Raw genomic sequence first — 17,400 nt, forward strand, 5'->3', positions numbered from 1 at the left:
AGTGTAGTAAGAATCCATTTATGTCAAAAAGGCAAGAAAAATAAAGCACCCTGGAACATCTCTCAAATTAACCCTGGGTGTGCTCTGACACAGTGTTTCCTGCCTTTCAAACTGGACACGACTCTCCTGCAACAATACTGAAACTTAGGAGACACTGAGGCAACATGTGGGCTCTCTGCTGTCACTCCAGGGTGGGCAAACCTAGCATTCCGTTTTAATGAGAACACGTTGGTGACACGGAAAATGTCAGGTACAAAAAAGAACCCATGGGAAGATAACTGGACAAGAAAATAGACACCTGAGTGCCTGGGATGGACTCCTTTTGTTCCTTGATCTGGGTCTTCTTGGGCCCACTCAGTTTTAGGACCTAAGAGGTCTGTGGAAGGCTGCTTTTCTCCCTGTAAATATGCATAATACAAAAGGTGCCTAAGGAACTTCCCAGTCCCCACTCTATGATATTTACATCCACACCTCTCTGATTTCAGTGCTTTATCCTTTCAGCCTAAGTACTTGGTTTCACATAAAATGAAAATCATTTTGATTAAGGGAAATATTTGGGGCAATTGTCAATCACAAATGAATGCAGATGATCATAATTACTACTTATATAGCACTTTTATATTAATTATTTCAATTAACCCTTGCAAAAAAATTAAGAAGGTGATGCTAGTATATTTACTTTATAGAAAACTGTCAGAGACATTGTAACTCTGCAAAGTCACATGGCTACTTGTGGCAGGGACAAGATGAGAATCTACCCAGATAATCTAACTCCAATCCCATTCTCTCGCTCTCTCTCTCTTTCTTTTTTTTTCAATGGAGTATCACTCTGTCATCCAGGCTGGAGTGCAGGGACACGACCTCTGCTCACTGCAACCCCTGCCTGCTGGGTTTAAGCAAATCTCCTGTCTCAGCCTCCCGAGTAGCTGGAACTATGGGCAGGCACCACCATGCCCGGCTAATTTATTTTTCTTTCTTTCTTTTTAAAATTTTTTTTTGGTACTTTTAGTACAGACAGTTGGCCAGGCTAGTGTCGAACTCCTGACCTCATAATCCACCAACCTCGGCCTCCCAAAGTGTTGGGATTACAGGCATGAGCGACTGCGCCTGGCCCCCAATCCCTCTGTGGTGTAGGATATGCCTCCCACTTCAGTCTGAGAATGATTCCAGGAAGGGTCTTGATTAGAAGAAGGAATCATGATGTGCCTGGGGAGTCAGTAAAGAAAGGGAAGTAAAAGGAAAAGTTGAAAATTAACTCCAGAGCTAGCGTTGATGCTTTACTTATAGTAAAGAAAAGATGTCACTGCTGTTGACAATGACAACACAACCTCAATAAAAAGACTGAGTGTAATCTACCTAAAAGTATTTTAAAAGTTGTATTGGGAGTAAGTTGTGTGATGTACGTCATTGCAAAATGCCTTTTTACTTTGGAAATCAACCTTTCTGTGCAGCAGATAGTTGATAGCAGGTATGTAAATATGAAGCAGCCATCAGCAGCCCAAACCAACCAAGTGGTCAGACGTCACACTGCAGCACCCACCAGACCCCTCCTGCTTGAATGTACACAAACCACGGAACACACTCCAGCTGGCAGTGACAGCCGCGTGCTCAGCTTCCAGGAACATGTGAATGTTGACACATTTTTAGAAACTTTGCTTCCATGCATTTTATTCTTGTGAGAGTGCATAAGCTCTGTCTCTTGTGGTTATAGAATGAGATCTTTCCATTTGCATTGCACATATGAAAATTAAAGTCTTTGGAACAATTATTCTATACAACTTTGATTGTTAATTTTCGCTGCTTGTGACATAGAATGCCCTCATCTAAGAATCAGAAAGTTAAGCTGCTCAAGGGGCTCTTTTAATGCTACTGGAAAATGTATTTCAAATAGGACTAAGCCAAGTACACAGGAAACATGGTGTTTTAGCTTTAGAGGATAATGTGATCAAGTTGAAGGAAAATTATGGCAACAGGCTAGAGTACGTCAAGTTCATGTTTAAAACATTAAAATCTATGATTCGAAACCTTGCTAACTTTCTAATTAAAATTCTTCAATAAATGATATTTTTAATGTGAAATTCTAGAGGTTCCAAATGGATCAGTTTAAAATCAACTTATGGTGATTTTCAGAAAATGGTGATCAAAGACAGCAGAAGAATGAAGGCATCAGGGAAATGAACTATCTTGAAGAGCCCACTTAGGGTGAGGCATTGTATTGGTTCATTTTCACAGTGCTATAAATAATTGCCTGAGACTGGGTAATTTATAAAGAAATGAGGTTTAATTGACTCACAGTTCCACATGGCTGGGGAGGGCTCAGGAAAATCATAATCATGGCGAAAGGTAAAGGAGAAGCAAGGCACATCTTACATGGTGACAGGAGGAGAGAGAGTGAGGAAATGTCACACTTGAAAACCATTGGCTCTCATGAGAACTCACCCACCATCACGAGAACGGCATGGGGGAAAAAGGCCTCCATGAGCCTATCACCTCCCACCAGCTCCCTCCTCAAAACGTGGGGTTTACAACTCCAGATGAGATTTGGGCAGGGACACAGAGCCAAACCATAGTAGGCATCATGTCCAAAAGTCAGTCTGATAAAGTGTGGCCATAAATCTCTCTCCAGCTGTGTGGCACTGTAAATGAAGGCGGCAGCTTTTCGGATGGAACCAAGGCTGCAGTTGAAGCAGAAGCAGAGAAGGGTTGAGATTTCATGAAAGGAAATGGTGGATAATAATAAATTGTGGCACTTAATCTGACTAAAGAGAGAAATGAGTACAAGAAAGTAAAGATAAGGAGGGACAGTGAAAAATTGGTAGGAACAGTGGATTACAGGTTCAGGAAATACAGAACAATGTACAGAGTCAGGTGCATGAAGCTGGAACGCAGGACATTTACAGTGAGGCTTCAAAGAAGCTGAAGTTTACACTCTCAAGAGGTCTGTGTTGAGATCATGGGATGGAATGGCTGAAGCCACAAGGGAAGCAAAACACTGGTGGAAAGGAGGTTAAGGCTAGGGTTTTAGAGAGAGCATTTTATGGACATTAAAATTTCACAAGACCACTATAGAAGTATTAATGGAGAACATAGAACTAGGATTGAAAATTTCAACGAATAAGGGCTAAAGGGTTGCACAAGATTTGAACAAATATAACAAGGGACAAAAATCAAAATGTCAAGGGAGTTTTCCTGCCCTGCATTACTGCTGGTTTTTGGCAGAGATCTAGCAATCTACCGCTGTTCAACTACCTGATGGCTTTTTTAGACCAAGTTCTTGGGCCAGGTACAGTGGCTCACACCTGTAATCCCAGCACTTTGGAGGGCTAAGATGGGTGGCTCACTTATGGTCAGGAGTTCAAGACCAGCCTGGCCAATATGGTGAAACCCCATACAAAATACAAAAATTATCTGGGTGTGGTGGTGGGCACCTGTAATCCCAGCTACTCAGGAGCCTGAGTCAGGAGAATTGCTTGAACCCAGGAGGCAGATGTTGCAGTGAACTGAGATCATGCCACTGCACTCCAGCCTGGGTAACAGAGTGAGACCCCTGAGACTCCATGTCAACAACAACAACAACAAAACAAGAAAGAAACAGAGTTCCTGAGAAAAAGCAGAGTCTGAGGCAAATAAGCGTCAATTGCTGATACCATAATTTGGAAATGCAATCCTGGGATGCTCTTAATGAGAGATAGAAAAACGCAGTAGGAAAGGTCAGAACGCAATGAAGGTGCGCTGTTACCTGCTGGCCACACTTCACAGGGATCTGGAGAGACACAGCTTGTCACTCAGCAGGTATTTTCTGCTTGGCCCCCTGATGTCTCCAGATAAACTGCACAGAGAGAGTGCACCTTGGGGCAGACCTTGGGGAAGGAAGGGAAGGAAAGGAAAGTTGTCTGTCAGACTTTCCCTGTTTTATACTTTCCAAAATTCAGAGTTTTTATGCATTTCCAGATGACATCATCTAGCCCCACGGCACTGCATCGGAAGCCATATTTTGTGTCTTGTCGTGTGCTGGTTCTCCCAAGGCCAAAAATGGCACAGAGTCAAACCATCAGAACACAAAGCAGCATCCCTGGAAAAAAGCCCTGGGCTCCGGGATAAGCAGCTGTATGGCCCTGAAAGCAGAAGTAAGTGAATATTCATGGGAGTGATCTGTAAATAGTAACATGCCGCATAAATCCCAGGTACTATTTTTATAAATTCCCTCTGATGATACTTATTTCCTTCACATTAAGACTCCAACTTAGAATCTGCAGGGAGCGTTGTTGAAAAAGTGCATAGAATCATGTATCCTTCTATTACACAATGAGTCCTAATGGAAGGAAGTCAAAAAGGACAATGATGAAAAAAATTGGAAATAAGCTATTCAGGGTGTGGGGTTGGGAAATGTTGGTAAAATGATTAAAAATTTCAGTTAAACCAGAGGACTAAGTCCTATAGACCTTACGTTGAAAGTGGTGACTATAGTTAATAACGATATATTGTATACTTAAAAATTGCTTCAAAGGATTTTGCATTCTCACCAAAAATATGTGAGGTAATGCCTATGCTAACTAGCTTGATTTAGCTATTCCACAATGTATACATATTTCAAAACATCATGTTGTATACCATAGATATACACCATTTTTATTTATCGATTTAAAAAATTAAAAATAAGCTATTCTGAACTCTGGTTTTAGCTCTGGTATACAAAATCCTTAGAAGTTATCACTCCCCTCCTTACAAGAAGAAATGAAACAAACTGTTAATCAATGACTAGTCTTTGGTACATCAGTGGACTGAGGCCGTGGGGAAGTCTTGCACCAGAAAGCGTTGGGCAAGCAAATCCAGAGAGTCCAGCAGATACCTGCTTAACTGGAACAGCAGCATCTGAAGCCATAAACTGGTACAAAGTGTAAAATGGTAATTTTGGTGAATTTCTCAAGGGCATGGGGACTATCATGAGAAAGAAAAACTTGTAGAGGCTGAAAGCTGCAGTCTTAAAATTCACACATTTATGGGTGTTATCTCCAGAAGCCCCACTGTGTTCTCAAAGTGAAGATCTGAGAAATAAACCCTCCTGATTCTGGTAGGACATGGGGAAACCATATGAAATTCACCCAGAGCATTATCCATAAACAGTACCCCCTCAGCAGCTGAAAGGACTTTGGTAGAGCCTACACTAGCCGGAGAAAGGACGTTGCTCTCATTCCAGTTCTTCTTTGACTTCATGTCTCAACTGAGGCGCTTTTAAAAAATATCTATATAACTAGAGCAATGTTCTTAAAGATGATGACCTCAAAACATAGGCCCACTAAGGTTCAATCATAAGACCATAAAATGTTTCCCCATTCCCACACCTTACCTCCACACCAACAGGTATCCAGTATGACAACAGTGTATTACAGATAGAAAAAGCTACAAAATACAAACTCTGTTTGAGAAGGAGTCCTTAGGGAATCCTAGAATTAATGAGCACAAGAACCAGGATACCAGAAAAATTTGAAAACTTTGGCAACTACAACGGTGGCAAAAATTAAATGTGGCCCATCTTTTTAAAACTAAAGACCTATTTACCTCAGTTCCTATAACTCCATGCATTATGTCTGGTTTTCAACAACAACAAAAATTATAAAGCATGCTAAAATATAGAAAAGAAACACGAGTTGAAGAGACAAAGAAAGCACCAGAAACGAAATCAGATATGGGAGAGATTTTGAAATTATCAGTTTGTGAATTGAAAAAAATCATGATTAATATTCTGAGGGCACTAATGGAGAAAGTGAACAATACGGAAAACAAAATAAAACATTGCAAGCAGTGTAAGAAGAGAGATCGATATTCAAAAATAAGCAAAAAGGAAATGCAGGAAATTCATAACACTATAATAGAAATGAAGAATATCTGTTTTTAATGAGTTCATCTGAAGAGCAGGCACAGCTAAAGTGAGAATCGCCAACCTCAAAGATAGGTCAATAGAAACTCCACACACTTAAACATAAAGAGTGAGAATATTTAACAGAAAAAAAACTATTAAAAATAGAGCACTCAAGAAAAGTGGGACAATTTCAAAGGGGTAATATACCTTACGATTAATTGGAATAACAGAAGAAGAAAAACAGAAAAAAGCACAAAAATATCTGATGTTACACTGCAAATAACCTCCCTAAATTAATGACAAACACCAAATGACAAATACAGGAAACAGGCATATTATATTCAAAATACAGGAAACTAAAGACAAAGAAAAAAATATTGAAAACAAACAAAACACATAATCTCTAAAAGAAGGGAACTACAGAGAACTTACCAGAACACACAAGAGGAAGAGAGTGCAGTAAAATATTTGAAATATTGAAGATAAAAAACAGAATTTATATTCAGTAAAATTATTCAAAAACACAAGAAAAAATAAAGATTTTCTCATTTCAACAAAGACTTAGGCAATTCATAATGATAGATCTTACCTGCAGGAAATGTTAAAAATTCTTTAGGGAGAAGGAAGATAATATAGGTGAGAAATTCAAATCCACATATATAAAGGAAGTGAATAAAGAAGGAATCAGAAAAGGTATAGTGTTTTATTTTCCTTATTTATAATTGTTCTGAAAGATCATTTAAAAATAATAATATTAAAAACATTGAGTAACATAGCATATAGATAAGTGAAACGAATGAAAGCCATGGAATAAGAAACTAGAGGAAGGAACTGGAAATACTCTGATAGAAGACATATGCTCCATATATGAAGCAATATAGTGTTCCTTGAAGGGGAATTTTAATTAGTTATAAATAAATACTGAAAACCAATAAAAATACATTTTTTAAAGTTAATTGTTATGCTAAGAGAAGAGATAAATGGAATCATGTCAGATTTTGAAATAAACTCAGACAAGGCAGAAAATAAAAGAACAAGAACAAAAAAATACAATGGATTGAAAACAGTTACAAACATGGTAGGTATTCATCCAAATATACAAAAATCACTTTAAATATGAATGATTTAAATACAGCAAGTGAAAAACAAAGATGGCTCAGAGTGATTTAATAAAAGCAAAAACAAAACTAAGTCCCCAAAAATGTTGTCATAAAGAACTCACTTAAGTCTAAAGACTCAATAAGCAAATAGTAAAAATTAGGTGAATAATAAAATTATATTGCTTACTAACTTTAATGAAAGTATCCTGGATTATTAATTTTACAAAAATAGATATCTGGGATTATGGGGCGTATTACATATGATAAAGGGGATCAATTATCCAGAAATACACAACAATCCTAAACATATATGCACGTAACAACAGAGCATATAATAGGTGATGCAAAAACCTTACAGAACTAAGGTGACAAGTAGAAACTTTTATAATAGGACACTTCAAAGCCTTCCTTTTGGAATTAATAGATCAAATAGAAAAAATTCTCAGTGAGAATACAGATGACCTGACAAGCACAATCTTTTAACTTGATCAGGTTTCCTGAGATTAATAGAACATTCTCCAAGTTAGACAAAATCATGGGCTATAAAACACATTTTAACAAAATACAAGAATAGAAATCAAAGTATGTTCTCAGATCACAATAGAAATAACTTAGAAAACAATAGCAGATATAAAGACACATGCACACGTATGTTTATTGCGGCACTATTCACAATAGCAAAGACTTGGAATCAACCCAAATGTCCATCAGTGACAGATTGGATTAAGAAAATGTGGCACATATACACCACGGAATACTATGCAGCCATAAAAAAGGATGAGTTTGTGTCCTTTGTAGGGACATGGATGCAGCTGGAAACCATCATTCTTAGCAAACTATTGCAAGAACAGAAAACCAAACACCGCATGTTCTCACTCATATGTGGGAACTGAATAATGAGATCACTTGGACTCGGGAAGGGGAACATCACACACCGGGGCCTATCATGGGGAGGGGGGAGGGGGGAGGGATTGCACTGGGAGTTATACCTGATGTAAATGACGAGTTGATGGGTGCAGCACACCAACATGGCACAAGTATACATATGTAACAAACCTGCACGTTATGCACATGTACCCTACAACTTAAAGTATAATAATAATAAATAAATTTTAAAAAAAAAGCAAGCAGAAAGATAAATGGAAAATTGTAAAATATTTGGTGATTCAAAAACACGTTTCTAAATAATACAAGTATCAAAGAAGTTCTAATAGCAATTAAAAATATTTGTTCTAAATTAACATAAAAACACAATTAATCAAAATATATCAGGTGCATTAAAAACAGCATCTAGAAGAAAATTTATAGCACTAAATGTACATATTAGAAAATTTAAAAATCTAAAATCAATTACCTAAGCTTCCTTTTTTTGAAACTTGGAAAAGAAAAATAATTTATGCTTAATGGAAGCAGAGGAAAATAATAAAAATTAAAGCAGAAATTAATTGAACTGAAGACAGAAAAAAACCAGAATAACAACAAAGTTTTATTTGAAAGAAATTAGTAAAGCTGATAAACTTTTAGCCAAAGTAATCAACAAAAAAAGAAGCCCCAAATTAGCAACATCAAAAGTGAAAGCAGGATTCTTGTATGCTATCTACTGATCCTGTGAAGGATTTATGCATTGTGAAGGTAATAAAGAGTACTACAAACAAGTTCATAACTCACAATTTGATCATTTAAATGAGGTAGATCATTCATTGAAAGACATATAACACCATCACTTAACAAGGAAAAATGAATTACCTGAGTCAACCTATAAATATCAAATAAATCTAATTGGTATTTTCAATCTTCTAACAAAGAAAACATGAGGCCCAGAGAGTCTCATTTGTGAATCTTGCTAAACATTTAAGTAAAAAAGGATACTAATCCTCCACAATGTCTTTCAAAATTCAGAAGCAAAAAGATAACTGTTTTTTTTTTTTTTTTGAGATGGAGTCTCATTCTGTTGCCCATGCTGGAGCCAGTGGCATGATGTTGTCTCACTGCAACCTCTGCCTCCCAGTTTCAAGCAATTCCCCTCTCCTGCCTCAGCTGGGACTACATACACGCACCATCATGCCAAGCTAATTTTTGTATTTTTAGTAGAGACGGGGTTTCACCATGTTGGCCAGGCTGGCCTCGAACTCCTGACCTCAATTGATACACCCGTCTTGGACTCCCAAAGTGCTGGGATTACAGGTGTAAGCCACTATGCCCAGCCTTGAAAGATCACATTTTAATTCATTTTCTGAAACTCAATTTATATTAACATAAAACTAAATTCTGAAATAGGTGAATAGACCACTATCTCTCGTAAATATAGATGTAAAGTTTCAAAAAAAATAGCAAATTAAATTAAAAAATTTATTAAAAGAATTATACAGCGTGGTCAGATAACCAGTGCCGGTTCATTGTCTTAGATTTTTCAGGCTCCACAAAATGCTATGAACTGGGTGGCTCATAAACAGCAAGGCTTTATTTTTCACAGTTCTGGAGGCTGGGAAGTTCAAAGTCATGACATCACAGATTCAATGCTTGGTGAGGTCTTGTTTCCTGGTTTATAGGCAACCACCTTGCTGCTGCATTCTCACATGATGGAAGGAATGAGCCAGCTCTCTGGAGTCTCTTTTATAAAGGCACTAATCTCCACTGTCATGACCAAATCAGCACCCAAAAGCCCCAACTCCTAATACTATCACCTTGGAAGTTAGGATTTCAGCATATAAATTTGAGGTGGCAGTGCACCAATATTCAGATAATAGCATTTATCGATTAAAAAAGGAGTCACTTTGCTAAAACACTAAAAAACCTGCACCACCACTGACAAAATATGTTACCATATCAATTACTTCAGAAAAAGAATTTCACAGAATCCAAGAGTCATTCCTGAAAAAACTCTCAGCAAAGTACTATTACAGGAGATCTCCCCCAGCTTGTTAAAGAACATCCTCCAAATACCTACAGCTAACATCATACTTAACGGTGAAAATCTGGTCATTTTTCTATTGTCAGGAACATGGCAAGGATGTCCTTTTTTACCAATCTGATTCAACATCATCCTGGGTATATTACCTAGTGCAATACAAAATAAAAGGAAATAAAGTTATATAGGCTGGGAAGAACAAAATAAAAGAGTTTGTATTTGTATAGTATATTTATCTATGTGGAAAATCCCAAACAACTGAAAAAAATGACTCCTGGAACAATAAGAAAGAATAGGAAGACCATAGATGCAATGTTAGTATACAAAAGTCAACTGCTTTCCCATATACCAGCAATGAACTATTGGGATTTGAAATTTAAAAACTAACTAAACATTACCATTTACAATCAACTCATATAATATAATACTTAGGTGTAAATATGTTATGGACTAAATGTTTGTGTCTCTGCAAAATTCATATGTTGAAGCACTAACCTCCAATGTGATGACATTAGGAAGTAGAGTCTTTGGAAGTACAATAACAGAATTAGTGCCCACATAAAAAGACACAACAGTGTGTTTTCTCTTTCTGCTCTATGAGGACACAGTGAGAAAATGGCTGTCTGCAAAACAAAAACTAGCCCTCACTGGACACCAGATCTGCTGGCACCTTGAACTTAGACTTTCCAGCTTTCAGAACCAAAAATAAATAAATAACATCCAAAAAACTGGATGTTATTCGGGACATCCAATTTGTGGTATCTTGCTAAAGCAGCCTGAACACACTAAGGCAACATATAACCAAATATGTACAGGATTTATTTGCAAGAAATTACAAATCTCTGATGAAAGAAATCAAAGAAAATCTAAATAAATGGAAAGATATTCCAGGTTCATGTATTGGGACAGCAAATATTATTAAGATATCAGTTATTCCTAAACTGATCTATACATGTAATGCAATCTCACTCACAACCCCAGCAAGCTATTTTATACACATGAACAAATTTATCCTAAACTTAATATGGAGAGGCAAGAGACCTACAACAGCTTAAACATTATTGACATAAGACAGTCGAAAGACCTTCACTACCTCAATTCAAGACCTACTGTAAAGTTACATTTTTCAAGGCAGCATTTTACAAGACCACATGGTATTGGTGAAAGAACGCAAGGAACAATACTCCACTAGCAATGAGAACGCCTAGTGATGGAATATTGATTTATAATGCTGCTCTCCCATGAAAGGAATCAGAGTTCCTTGGAGAAATGGTTGATTCCAGGACTGGCGCTGGGCATATACAAGTGGATCCTGCAGTATCTTATAGTGCAGGAAGTAAGAAGGGATAAGAAAATATGTAAAATAATAGGAATGTGTCAAAGGAACCAAGGGTCAAATGATAGTGCTCCTAATGTCCAAATATGAAATACTTTGAGCAACACATTAAATAATGTAGTATTAGACTATACCCTGAGTTATGAAATAAGTATCCATGAGTCCATATGGATATAATGTATTAAAAAATAAATGAAAGATGGTAGACAAGTCTCCTGTGGAGAAGAATTCTAGAAAATATATACAAAAAAAAATTACTCTGCCCTCAAGAGTAGAACATAACTTCCCACCCCTTCAACATAGGCCGCACAGAGTGACTACTTATAAAGTGCACAGTATGGAAAGTGCAAAAAGGTGATATTGACTCCACAGTGGAAAAATGTGACAAACATCATGTATTACTCTGTTCTCACACTGGTAATAAAGACGTCCCTGAGACTGGGTAATTTATAAAGGAACGGGGTTTAATTGACTCACAGTTCAACATGGCTGGGGAGGCCTCAGGAAACTTACAATCATGGCAGAAGAGGAAGCAAATACATCCTTCTTCACATGGTGGTGGCAAGAAGTGCCAAGCAAAAGGACAAAAAGCCCCTCATAAAACCATCAGATCTCATGAGGACTCACTCACTATCACGAGAACAGCATGGAGGTAACCACTCCCTTGATTCAATTACCTCCCACCTGATCCTTCCCACCACACATGGGGATTATGGAAATTACAATTAAAGATGAGATTTGGATGGGGACGCAGCCAAACCGTATCACATCACCTCAGTTAGGTGATGCAGGTTAGCATCAACCATGAGAAACCATGTTAATTGCATGCACTCTTGATAAGATATAGCAAAAATGGCGCTTTACCTTTTTTAGTCTTCCTCCCCCAAACTCACAAACCCTTGCTAATCATGAGTAAAACATCGGATAAATCCAACCACAGGACAGTTTATAAAATATCTAATGAATATGTCTTAAAGTTGTCAAGGTCATCAAAAGTGAGGAAAGTCCAAGAAATTATCAGGGACAAGAGCCTACGTAGACATGACAATTAAATGCAATACAGCTTCCTGGCTGGAATTCTGGAGTAAAAATTGTTAAAAATTAAAAGAAATCCTAGTGAAGCATGGGATTTTGTTAATAATAATGCCTTAATATTGAGGCACGATTTGTAAAAATATGCCATACCAGCATAAGAAGTTGATGATAGGAAGCATCAGAAACAGGGATGGCAAGCCTATGTTCTATCTTCTCAAATTCCATAAACATAAAACTACTGTAAAATAAAAACAAATAAATGTTAAATCTGGTTATCATCTTTATTACTGTTTAAATTCAATGAATCTAATATGTGTTTATATATCAGGAAGATTCGGGGAGTGATAGAAAATGCCCTATATTCAGTGGGTTTCAATTCGATCCCATCGCCTGTGTCATTACACGCAGATCCCTGCCTCTTCATTGCCCACCTCATGTAATCGAAGTGATGGAGTGCTCAGACTCTATCTTGCTTTCCTTACACTCTGTATCTCTGGCATTTATAACCACCTTCTCTGAAATTACTAGAATACCATGACTTTCATATGAATAAGTAGTAAATTTTCTCAGATGAATGCTATACTTATTTTGTATTTTTCATCAAGCCTGATGAATTAAAATTATCAATACAATAAAACATTGTTTATATAGCAGAGTCAAGATGACTAAAGGGATTGTATTTTTTAAATCCTAAAATCCTAAACTATCAGAGTAGGAAGGAGCTAATTTAGAGATGAGCAGACTGGGACTTGGAAAGAGAAAAGATTGTAAATTCCTCATATCAGTTAGAGACCTCTTTAGGCATCCAATGTACCCTCCACATTTTAAATAGAAAATTAGCCATGTCATTTGTCTTTAAAAGGCATTTCGTCATTTGCCTATTTAACTCTATTCATGAAATCACAAAAAAAGAGACTAAGGAACCATTCTACTCTGACAGGTGTGTGTGTGTGTGTGTGGTGGGGTTCGGGGTATGTGTATACTTCTGAACAGTTTTGTATGAAAACAATTACTTAATTTGCTTATCTTACCTCTGAGGATAACATGCATGTGCACGAAGCAATTATTACTCTAAGTTTAGAATAAAGCCTCTTTCTTGGTTACTTAGAGCTTAAACATGAAGATGACCTCTGCTTTGACCCCAGTAGGTACTTATTTCTAAAGGTGGTGATTTGGTTCATGCCCCAGTGGGAACATGCTTACTGGGTTTGAATACAGAACAGCTATTGGGCTGCATGTGGCATACTCATGAACTGTGTTTTTCAACATGAACTGGAACTAGAGCCCCCAATGGAATAAAGACAACAAAAGACCCATGCTTTCTCTTTAACGAAAGTTACCTGTCCCCCTCCAATCTAGAGAACACCCATAATTACATGCAAATGATTTGATTTTCAACTGTTGTGATAATCTGTTACTATAATTAAGTGCCATGCAACAATATTTTAAACAACTCACACAGATCGCCATGAATCATGTGTACTCTGCAGTAGACCATTGTCACAACAGAACTTCTAGATCACAGACAACATTATTCTAAGCTTTGAGAGCAGGGGTGAGAAAACATATTCTAAGCTTTGAGAGCAGGGTGATAAAACCAAAAATAAATAATTTATAGAACCATGAGAAAGAAATCAGTGCTTGATTTTTGTTTTGGATTTTTTTAAACAACTGTTATAGGAAACCTCAAGCTTTTATTTTCAAATGTCTAAGACTCTGGAGATACTGTATTCAATATGGTTGTCAGAGTCTGGCATTGATCCAATAAAACTTGCACTTAAAATTCCTACAATTAAATTGGCTAATAAGAATTATGTTAAAACAAAGCTGCTTATGCCTTTCTGTTGAAAAAGGATTTTCTCATTCCTAGTTAACAGGGGTTAAAGAAAAAAAAAAAGAAGGGAAAATTAATCCAATTACCTTGTTTTTTCTTCTGTCATTCCAAGGAAAAAGAGTATGTTTCTTCACAATCAACATTCAGCACATTTCCCTAATTAATGCAATTTGATAAAATGAAACAAATTCATGATGTCATTAACTGAGTTCTGCCTAATGAAGTTGGGTTATAGGAAACATTAACTGCAGAGTAAAATCGATTTCTGTGGCCAGGGAAACACGCATTTATCATTTCAGTACATTTACTTTGGAAGTACCAATCATGAAGGCTTATCACTACAATCACTATGTCTTGATAAATCAACATAAATTAACATTTTGATCAATGCCATCATTAAACCCAGGCTGTGAAAGAAGGAATCTACTCTTTGCTGAAGTGGCACAAATTAACTCTGCCCCCTGACAGAATAAGAGGCTGTCTGGTGGACGACTGTTGTTTTTTCATTTGAAGCTGTATTTCTCTTACCAAGTTTGACAATAACCATCAATATCATCAAATCACGAAAAAGAAATTTACTTTCACAGACACACTGTGAATAGTGATTTTAACAGAAGACAAAAGAGCTGAAGGTTACCAAAAGTTATGTAAAAGCTACAAATACCCTTGTTTATTCACATATAAAAATATATACATATTTAGATATGTAAGATTACATAGCCACTGGTATTACAAAAGTAGAACTTAAATATTAAAAAAATATATTTTTCCAAAGGTAAAAACAAATATTACTGCAAATTCACTTTATCCCTTGTCAGGCAGTTACCAATCAAAAAAACTCAAATATTTATTTCCTTTCTTTTAATTCTCCTTCTATTGTTCTTGTATGCAGGATCTTTCTAGCTAGTTGTTGATTATCGTTACCTATATTATTATTAGCAAAATTAAAACTTCGTTCATTTTTCCTGACCTATTAACTAATGTCTTTTTCTTTGATACAATCTTATTCAAATACTACATTACATTTAGCAGTCATTGTCTCCTTGGCCTCCTGGTGGCTCTTGACAGTTTATTAATTTAACCGACCTTGGCAGTTTTAAAGAGAACTGGTCAGTTATTTTGTAGAATGTTGGGACTTGGATTTTTTCATCTGACTGGAATTTATCTAAAGGTTTCTCCATTATTAGGTCAGAGTTATGGGTAGAAAGACCCAGAGATAAAGTATCATTTTCATCACATCGTATCAAAACATTGATTCACTAGAACTCTCAGGTAAAATTCCCACCATTAAATTGGCTAATGAGAATCATGTTAATACAAAATAGCTCATACTTTCATGTTGGAGAAGGGTCAAGCTGATCTATCACTATAAATGTGATTTATTACTGTTGGTGTTAACTTTGACAGCTGGCTGAGACAATGTTGTCAGGTTTCTGCACTGGGAAGTCACGTCTCCTCTCTCCTCTCCCTTCTGCTCTCTGCAGAAGGACGTCACTTTTAAACACACCTCTAACTTAAGGAGCAGAGAGTTATGGTCTACTCTTTAGAGAAAAGTTATCCTGATACAATATTTTTAATTCCTTTGCACAGGAGACTTGTTTGTCCTCCCTCATGTCTTTACATATTCAATCATTTGTTTATGTCAGTATGAAGTCAATAATATATTTGAGGTGTAGTTTATTATTACTTTATTTGTTTTATTCTCCGAATTGTTGCAGTTTCAACTCTAGCCAGCTATTTCAGTTGGTTCCAATGTCCTTTTGACATTCCCACATCGTCTGTGAGTGTGTCTCTGTGTGTGTGTTTTAGCACTTACTTTCTGGAACTACAAGATGCTTCAGGCTCACCTTACGTTCTTCCCTTCCTCAATACTTCAATGAGGCTGTGCGCAGTGGTTCCTGCCTCTAACCCCAGAACTTTGGGAGGCCAACATGGTGGCTCAACTGACCCCAGAGGTTCAAGACCAGCCTGGACAACATAGCAAAACTCAGTCTCTACAAAAACTACAAAAATTAGCGAAGCGTGACGGCGTGTGCCTGTGGTTCCTAGTCACTCAGGAGGCTGAGGGGGAGGTTTGCTTAAGCTGTGAGGTAGAGGCTGTAGTGAGCCATGATAGCACCACTGCACTCCAGCCTGGGAAACAGGGCAAGACCCTGTATCAAACAAACAATCGGCCATTTCTCTAATTAGAATGTCAACTGAGGTTCTCATTCTATCACTCAGCAAAACATGCCTTTGGAACTATGCATTTAGAAGGGTCAAGGGAAAATTGACTTAATAATAACACTGCTTCTCCGTCGAGCGGCAGCTGAAATACTGTTCCCTTCTTACTAAGGTAGTCTTTTGCAATGGTGGCAACCATGATATCAACCTTTATTTAAATGTGTATTTAAACTGTATTAACTTCCGTTTTCCTTTGATTCCTGTTGTGAGAGAATAATTGATTCCTAATATCTATTCTCTACTTCGCCTTTTAGTTACGCACATGACCACCTTTAATATATTTTCCAGGCTTTGCGTATGAGCAAGAACACATGACTGATTTCTCACCAAGGAGTTAAGAGCAGAAATGTTCTGTTTCTTGTTTTCAGGCAAGACACTGGTTTCCACTCCCCATCCCTACTCCTTGCTGGCTGGAATGTAGAGGAGGTAGAGAGAGATCTTGGATCACAGAGCATCTTCCCAATGGCAGAGCAGCAAAGCAGAAGGACCCCGCATTGCCCATTCCACAAAGCCGCACGTTTGCCATATGTGCTTGAGCTCAGAGTAGGGCAACAGAAAAGTAACTCTCTTCTATAGGATTCAGCAGCTGAGCACATTATCTTAAACAATTTTCTCCAAGTTCCGTGCACTTCAATGCTACATTAAAAGTAAATATCTAAAATGTACACAATATTTTGTGGGCCATCATTTTCATCCTTGAGCCCACGGGCTACTGCTTCTGACTTGTCCTGGATGCACTTAGCCTTCTGGGTGGCTCCTAGTAGTTTCTCTTTCTTATATAATTACTGATTTCAAGCCAGACTGAGACCACATAATTGAGTTGACACTAAAGCTGTTCTCAGAGGTGTGTGCACATTACAATCTTCAGGGGATTTGGTAAAATGTTGCTCATGCCTGGATTCCACACTCAGAGATGCTCATTTAATTGGTCCTAGGGTGTAGCCTGGACATTAATATTTTTAAAAGTTCCCCCCAAAAATTCTAACAGGCAGCCAGTGTTGAAAACCATCATCCTCAATGCGAGAACAAGTCATGTGTGTGCAAAGTTAATCCCCTCAATTAACCTATTTAGCCTTGCATGCACACTGATATTTGAAGCAGTTG

At 37.3% G+C, this 17,400-nt stretch overlaps 1 long non-coding RNA gene across 3 annotated transcripts in view; it reads left to right on the forward strand.

Moving 5' to 3' along the window:
- LOC103215287 (uncharacterized) overlaps nucleotides 1-17,400 on the forward strand; it is a 53,094-nt gene that overhangs the window by 18,124 nt on the left and 17,570 nt on the right. For 2 of the 3 annotated variants that reach the window (XR_012093635.1, XR_005235887.2), the window contains exon 2: nucleotides 3,952-4,127. The exons of the other annotated variant lie outside the window; for it this stretch is intronic. This is a non-coding gene — a long non-coding RNA (uncharacterized lncRNA). The remainder of the gene's footprint in view (nucleotides 1-3,951; nucleotides 4,128-17,400) is intronic. 3 annotated transcript variants of the gene reach the window in all.

This window comes from Chlorocebus sabaeus, chromosome 8 (assembly GCF_047675955.1).
Source record: "Chlorocebus sabaeus isolate Y175 chromosome 8, mChlSab1.0.hap1, whole genome shotgun sequence".
Lineage (NCBI taxonomy): Eukaryota > Metazoa > Chordata > Mammalia > Primates > Cercopithecidae > Chlorocebus > Chlorocebus sabaeus.